Source organism: Megalobrama amblycephala, linkage group LG16 (assembly GCF_018812025.1).
Source record: "Megalobrama amblycephala isolate DHTTF-2021 linkage group LG16, ASM1881202v1, whole genome shotgun sequence".
NCBI lineage: Eukaryota > Metazoa > Chordata > Actinopteri > Cypriniformes > Xenocyprididae > Megalobrama > Megalobrama amblycephala.
The window spans coordinates 33,022,523-33,029,554 of record NC_063059.1 but is presented as its reverse complement, the minus strand read 5'-3'; the positions used below and the strand labels follow the sequence as shown (position 1 = coordinate 33,029,554).

The following is a 7,032-nucleotide window of genomic DNA, read 5'->3' as shown; positions in this document are numbered from 1 at the left end:
GGTCCATTCACACCAAGAACGATAACTATAAATATAACGATAAAGATATAGTTCTAAAAATCAATCTAAATATAAAAGAATAGCAGTGTCCACACCACAGCTATAACAATAACGTTATAGAGAAACAATATCGTTGGGATCACTTTCAGAACCATTTTATCCAGCTGTTGAACAATAAAACACTGACAGCCAATCAGAATCTGTTTGAATTTAAGGACTCGCGCATTTAAAATGGCAGACGACATTGTAGAGAAGTTAATCGCCGAGGTCTAGAAAAAGCCACCACTGTTTGACAAGTCAAACCCCCTTTTCAAGCCAAGGATACTTGAAAGAAAATGTAGGCTATATTGGAAAACAATCGGTCATACCCTCGGAATAAATGATAAGAAGTATTAACGATGAGATCATTATGTCAGGCTAGCACACAGTGTAAAATAAAATTACCTCAGGCATCCACCGCTAATTTCGACAACATTGTCTTTCTTCCTTTGAAGTTGCAGTGAAAAAGACTAGGCGTTGTTTTTATTCCACTATATTGACTTGGTCAGCTAAATCCACTGTTAGATCGATTACACTAGCTATTGACTTGAAACATAGCATGCTGAGGACATCTGCTGGTTAAAGCCGTGTAAATGCAACAAGAACAGCAAAAACATGTTGTACACACTTTAAAACCACAGCGTGTGAGCTTAGAATAAACAGACCGGATTACGTTCGTTGGTGTGGACACAAATATAGTTATCGTTATAGTTATCTTTATAGTTATCGTTTTGGTGTGAATTGGCCTTAAGAGAGAATGGAGTATTCTTGTTCTTCACTCTGTGCAGCTGGTTTAAGATGTTTTCTGGTCTTTCCCAAGGATATGGCTTGAAGAAACAACCTCAAAGGGTTAGTTCACTCAAAAATGAAAATAATGTCATTTATTACTCACCCTCATGCCGTTCCACACCCGTAAGACCTTTGTTCATTTTCGGAACACAAATTAAGATATTTTTTTGTTGAAATCCGATGGCTCAGTGAGGCCTGCATAGCCAGCAATGACATTTCCTCTCTCAAGATCCATTAATGTACTAAAAACATATTTAAATCAGTTCATGTGAGTACAGTGCTTCAATATTAATATTATAAAGCGACAAGAATATTTTTGGTGCGCCAAAAAAACAAAATAACAACTTATATAGTGATGGCCGATATAAAAACACAGCTTCAGGAAGCTTTGGAGCGTTATGAATCTTTTGTCGACTCATTATTCGGATCGCGTGTCAAATCACCAAACTGATTGCTGACTGCTGAAATCACGTGACTTTGGTGCTCCGAACCGCTGATTCGACACAAAAGATTTATAACGGTTCAAAGCTTAATGAAGCAGTGTTTTGAAATTGGTTGAAGTCGTTATTTTGTTTTTTTGGCGCACCAAAAATATTCTCGTTGCTTTATAATATTAATATTGAACCACTGTATCACATGAACTGATTTAAATATGTTTTTAGTACGTATGGAGGCCTCAGGGAGCCATCGGATTTAAAAAAAAAATATTTTAATTTGTGTTCTGAAGATTAATGAAGGTCTTATGGGTGTGGAACGGCATGAGGGTGATTAATAAATGACATTATTTTCATATTTGGGTGAACTAACCTTTTAAGGTCAGCAAATAGGACAAATAGACGTCTCCGAGATATACGTGTTCTATCATGGATCATGAACATGTTTGTTACATCACAAAAAGTGGTTATCAGCATCCAGTAAGGTTTATGCTGTGCATGTTACACTTTGAACAGATTGAGAGGCATCCCTGTAACCTGATTGGAAAGCTGATCTGAGACTCTCAAACACTCCTCCTGCTTGTTGTCCAGATGGAGATCCATGTGTGGTCATGTCAAGTGTCTTAATTTTGATTCAGGACTCTAACATGAAATTAATGGCACTTAAAAATTACATAAGCTGGTCCAGCTTCACATACATCAGATCAAGTCATCTATAATATAATTTTCCCCAGAATCTTAACCTAAGTTAGTAAATTATTAGTATGACATGAAGACCCAAGTTAATTGAACTCCCTTACTGATTATTATTGGCCACCTGGTGAAATTTCTGGATCCAGATGGAGAACCATGTGAATGAGCTCACTTCAACCAAAGGACCAGATTAATAAAAAAAGGGAAAAAAGGCAAGGCAAGGCAATTTTATTTGTATAGCACATTTCATACACAATGGTAATTCAAAGTGCTTTACGTAAAGAGGAATAATAAAAATAGAACATAAGGAATAGAAATAACAGTAAAAACAGAGAATTTTGCTATCTGGATGGATGAGCTGGGAAGTCTTAGGGAGGTTTTTTTGTTGTTGTTATTGTTGTTGTTGTTGTCCGTCAGAGTGGATCTAAACGGATCTATCCATCAGAGCAGATCTAAATCGATCTTCCTTACACGACAGGACTGCTACCTGTTAAGGCACTTCAAACTGATAAACAAAGTTTCAATCTCCCCTTTTGCCAAGACACCTCAAACTGCGCCACACAGCCCTAATCCCCCTTCTGGAGATATCTCATCTATGCAACACATTTCAAATTTCCCCTTTGGAAATTTCCCTCTTTGGAAAGTGTCCTGACTGAAATCCAGAGATATCTTAACCATGCACCACAGCTCAAATTTTCCCATGGTTTATCCCCTTATCCAAATTTACCAAATTTTAACCTAATCACAAATGCTTTCTTCCTAATTCTCCCAGCTCTTTCAACCAGACAGCAATATTTAAAATGCATTAAAAGTCAGAAATAACAAGATTATACATAAAAGATATAAAATACATTAAAAATGAAATAAAAACAGGAAAAGGATTTAAAAGAATAAAAAGATAATACATATAAAATAAAATGCAAACAGTTCGGACATAGCACAGTGCTCAATCAGCAAATGCATAGATAAAAAGATATGTTTTGAGTCTGGATTTGAATGTGGCTACTGTTGGAGCACATCTAATCTCTTCTGGAAGCTGGTTCCAGCTGCGGCTGGCATAACAGCTAAAAGCAGACTCTCCTTGTTTTGAGTGAACCCTTGGTATTTCTAAATGACTTGATCCTGATGATCTGAGTGATCTGTTAGGGTTATATTCTATGAGCATATCTGCAATGTATTGAGGTTCTAGGCCATTGAGTGATTTATAAACAAGTAACAGTACTTTAAAATCAATTCTAAATGCAACTGGAAGCCAGTGCAAGGACCTGAGGACTGGTGTGATGTGTTCATGTTTTCTGGTTTTGCTCAGAATCCCGGCAGCAGCGTTCTGTACGAGCTACAGCTGTCTTATGGTCTTTTTGGGAAGACCAGTGAGGAGCCCATTACAATAATCCACCCGGCTGGTGATGAAAGCATGAACAAGTTTCTCTAAGTCTTGACTGGAGACAAAGCATCTAATTCTAGCAATATTTTTGAGATGATAATATGCTGATTTAGTTACTGTCTTTACATGGCTACTGAAACTCAGGTCTGACTCCAAAATCACACCAAGATTCCTGACTTGATTTTTAGTTGTTTGACCCCTAGAGTGAAGGTACATGTTCACTTTGAGAACTTCATCTTTGTTTCCTTCAGTTTTGTCTTTGTTTAACTGAAGGGAGTTTAGGTACATCCAATTTTTAATTTCATCAATCCACTGGCACAGGGAGTCAATGGGGCTGTAGTCGTTAGGTGATAGGACTAGGTAAATCTGGGTGTCATCTGCATAGCTGTGATATGCAATTTGGTTCTTTCTCATTATTTGGCTCAGTGGCAGCATATATAGGTTGAACAGGAGGGGCGCAAGTATTGAACCTTGAGGGACTCCGCATGTCATGGATGTCCACTCAGACTTATGGTCACCGATACTCACGTAATAACCTCTCCCTTCTAAGCATGACCTGAACCATTTAAGGACCATCCCAGAAAGCCCAACCCAGTTTTCCAGCCTGTCAAGAAGTATGTTGTGATCGACAGTGTCAAACGCAGCACTGAGGTCGAGTAGAACCAGCACTGATAATTTACCTGTATCTGTGTTTAGGCGAATATCATTTATTATCTTTATGAGTGCTGTCTCTGTGCTGTGATGCGGTCGGAAACCAGATTGAAAGTTGTCAAAGTATCCATTCAAGCTTAAGAACTTGTTCAGCTGATTGAAAAAAGTAATCTAAAAAGTGTTTTAGATTAAAGTTTTTCTACTTAATACACTACAGCTTTATAATAGGCTACTTACCATAAATAGTTTGAAATTAGATCCTAAACTGAATGATAAATATTTCTTAGGATCTAAGGTATATCTTATCTTCAGACCACTGGTTGAATCACGGGGTCTGAAGCAATTAAAAAGACTAACATAATAAACATTCATTATGTTAATGAACGGCTGTATTTGTAGAGATTAAACCATCACATTTTGAGGAATGCTCCTTTTTTAGATTTTTATTGAAAACTTAGTTGACTTACAGCATAAAAATGTTATAATGTATAGGTACTGGTTCACTGTTGCACAACCTTTGATGTTTGAAATTCTATTACCAGGAGCTGAACATTCACAACAGAGCTGAGAGAGAGAGACGGTAGGGGATGTATGAAGTGTGGTTCAAAGGAAGCTGGCCCAGGCTGTGAACAAGGATAAGGTTTCGTTCTGTTGCACCTTTATTTTGTATACACGCTAGAAATTCAATTCTATTAAGTCTCCTCCCAAGTTTCGAACAGTCTCCCCCACACAAAATGACAATGAACCAAATCTGAAACAGTTTTTTTTTCAAGCACCATTTATTTTTTTAAAATGCACAGATTTATGCAGACCTTTTTTGCACAGATTTCTTTTTTCTTCTTTTTGGATTTTATCTCCCCTGTAAATAAATGTACAAAAAATAAATACTGCAGTCTCATCATATGTCATATATGACAACTTTGGTTAGAGGGAGAGAAGATGTGGAAGCTGACTAACCTGGACTCTAATACCACTTGTTGATGCCAAAAAGCCTTGCCCTGTCAGTGGCAGAGAGAAAGGTAGCAGCATCTCTGGTCTTCCCGTGCTGAATGAGCTTGGGCGCCGCTGGAATGCCGGGGATGGATGGTAAAGGGTTTCCTCTGGTCACAGAATTCACTGAGTTTCCGATGTCGGGAAATAAAACACATTTTTGCCACCTCCTCTTCATGTGTCGGGATGGAGGCCTCATGTTAGGGATGAACGGAGGTGACTGGTTTGGGCAAGGGACCTCTAAAGTAGGTGTCATGGTCAGCCTTGTCAACATCTTGCTTTTTCGGCTTGGGAAACATTTTGATAAAATGTATTTAATCATTTGAAATGAAAAAAATGTATAAGGTATAGGCTACCCTTGTTTTCCCAGAAAACTGCAAATTAGTTTACTGAAAATGAATAAACATGTAGGCTATAGATTCTGGTTTTACAATGCACAATATATGTGACCCTGGACCACAAAACCAGTCATAAATCGCAAGGTTATATTTATAGCAATAGCCAACAATACATAGTATGGGTCAAAATGATCGATTTTTCTTTTATGCCAAAAATCATTAGGATATTAAATAAAAATCATGTTCCATGGAGATATTTTGTAAACTTCCTACTGTAAATATAACACAAATGTATTTTCGTAAGTAATATGTGTTGCTAAGCACTTTAAAGGCGATTTTCTCAATATTTTGATTTTTTTGCACCCTCAGATTCCAGATTTTCAAATAGTTCTATCTCGACCAAATATCGTCCTATCCTAACAAACCATACATCAATGGAAAGTTTATTCATTCAGCTTTCAGATGATGTATAAATCTCAATTAAAAAAAAAATGACCCTTTTGACTGGTTTTGTGGTCACATATCCTTAATACTTAAAATATGAAATATTATAATGCTTTATGGCTATATGGAACAGATGTCCTAGATGAGTTTTAAATAAGCAAACGTTCAAACAAAAATATAAATAGAAGAATCCATTAAGATGCAATCAATCTCGTGCTACTGCTTACCTATTCATTGCGATCACAAACAGCTGGACTCATCTGAACAGCTTCACTCAGATTAAAACTCTAAAGGCGCATCATAACTATGGCGTCATAATGCGCCAATCTCTACTGCTCTGATACTGCAAGCGCAGAGTTCAAGCAAACGCTTCTTACTGTGTATATCTTAAAAGAAAAAGTTTAAAATGACTTTTCATTCGTGTGTCACACACATGAATGCGGATATTAAATGCACAGAATTACCCTTATTGGATGACCGTACGGTGTAATATCATGTAGCCTACTAATGTGTGTGTGAATGCGCTATGAATAATACATGATTATTCTGACCTCTTGTGGTGAATTTACTCAATCGCTGGGAAAGATTTAAGTTGTTGAATAAGATGTTTTCTGGTTTTCATCGTTTCGGTTCAGTTTTCAAAAATAATTGTAGAATAAATTTTCTCTAAACTGATTAAAAAAAAAATAAAAAAAATCACTTTCAAAACACTTTGCTTCTGTTCCCGAATTTAATTAGAGAAAATAAGGGAAAGTTTTAATTTTCCATAATTTAGGAGATTTGGCTGGAGCCAGGAAAATTCTACTTTTTACAAAAAAAAAAAAAAAATAATAATAATAATAAAAAAATAAAATAATAATTATTAGGCATTTATGTGAACATTTATTGTTAATTAAAACAGAATCACTGTCCCCAATACTAAAGTCTTTGCCATCAATGCTAAGCATTTTAGAGATCAAAGTTGTTTTTTCCCCAAAATTTGGTGAAAATGGGTGTAAAAAAAAAAAAAAATGTAACGTCATTACATTTAATAATGCATTAATTTATTTCTCATTATCTGAGAGTCACTTTACTACTAAAAGTTCTGGCAGAGCAGAAGTTCTTCTATGTGGAGTTTGCACATTCTATTGGTGTGGTTTTCCTAGGTAGACTGGATACACTACATTTCCATTTCCATTTAGTCATTTAGCAGACACTTTTCTCCAAAGCAACTTACAAATGAGAATAGAATCAATTAAATCAACATGAGAACAACAGTATGTAAGTGCTG

At 36.2% G+C, this 7,032-nt stretch overlaps 1 long non-coding RNA gene across 1 annotated transcript; it reads right to left on the bottom strand.

Annotated features, from left to right (window-relative positions):
• Positions 1 to 4,474: 4,474 nt before the first annotated feature.
• LOC125249253 lies at positions 4,475 to 6,292 on the bottom strand. Its single transcript, XR_007180521.1, has 3 exons — positions 5,990 to 6,292; positions 4,948 to 5,267; positions 4,475 to 4,849 (listed from the first exon to the last, which is right to left on the bottom strand). It is a non-coding gene; the product is annotated as an uncharacterized LOC125249253 (long non-coding RNA).
• Positions 6,293 to 7,032: the final 740 nt, after the last annotated feature.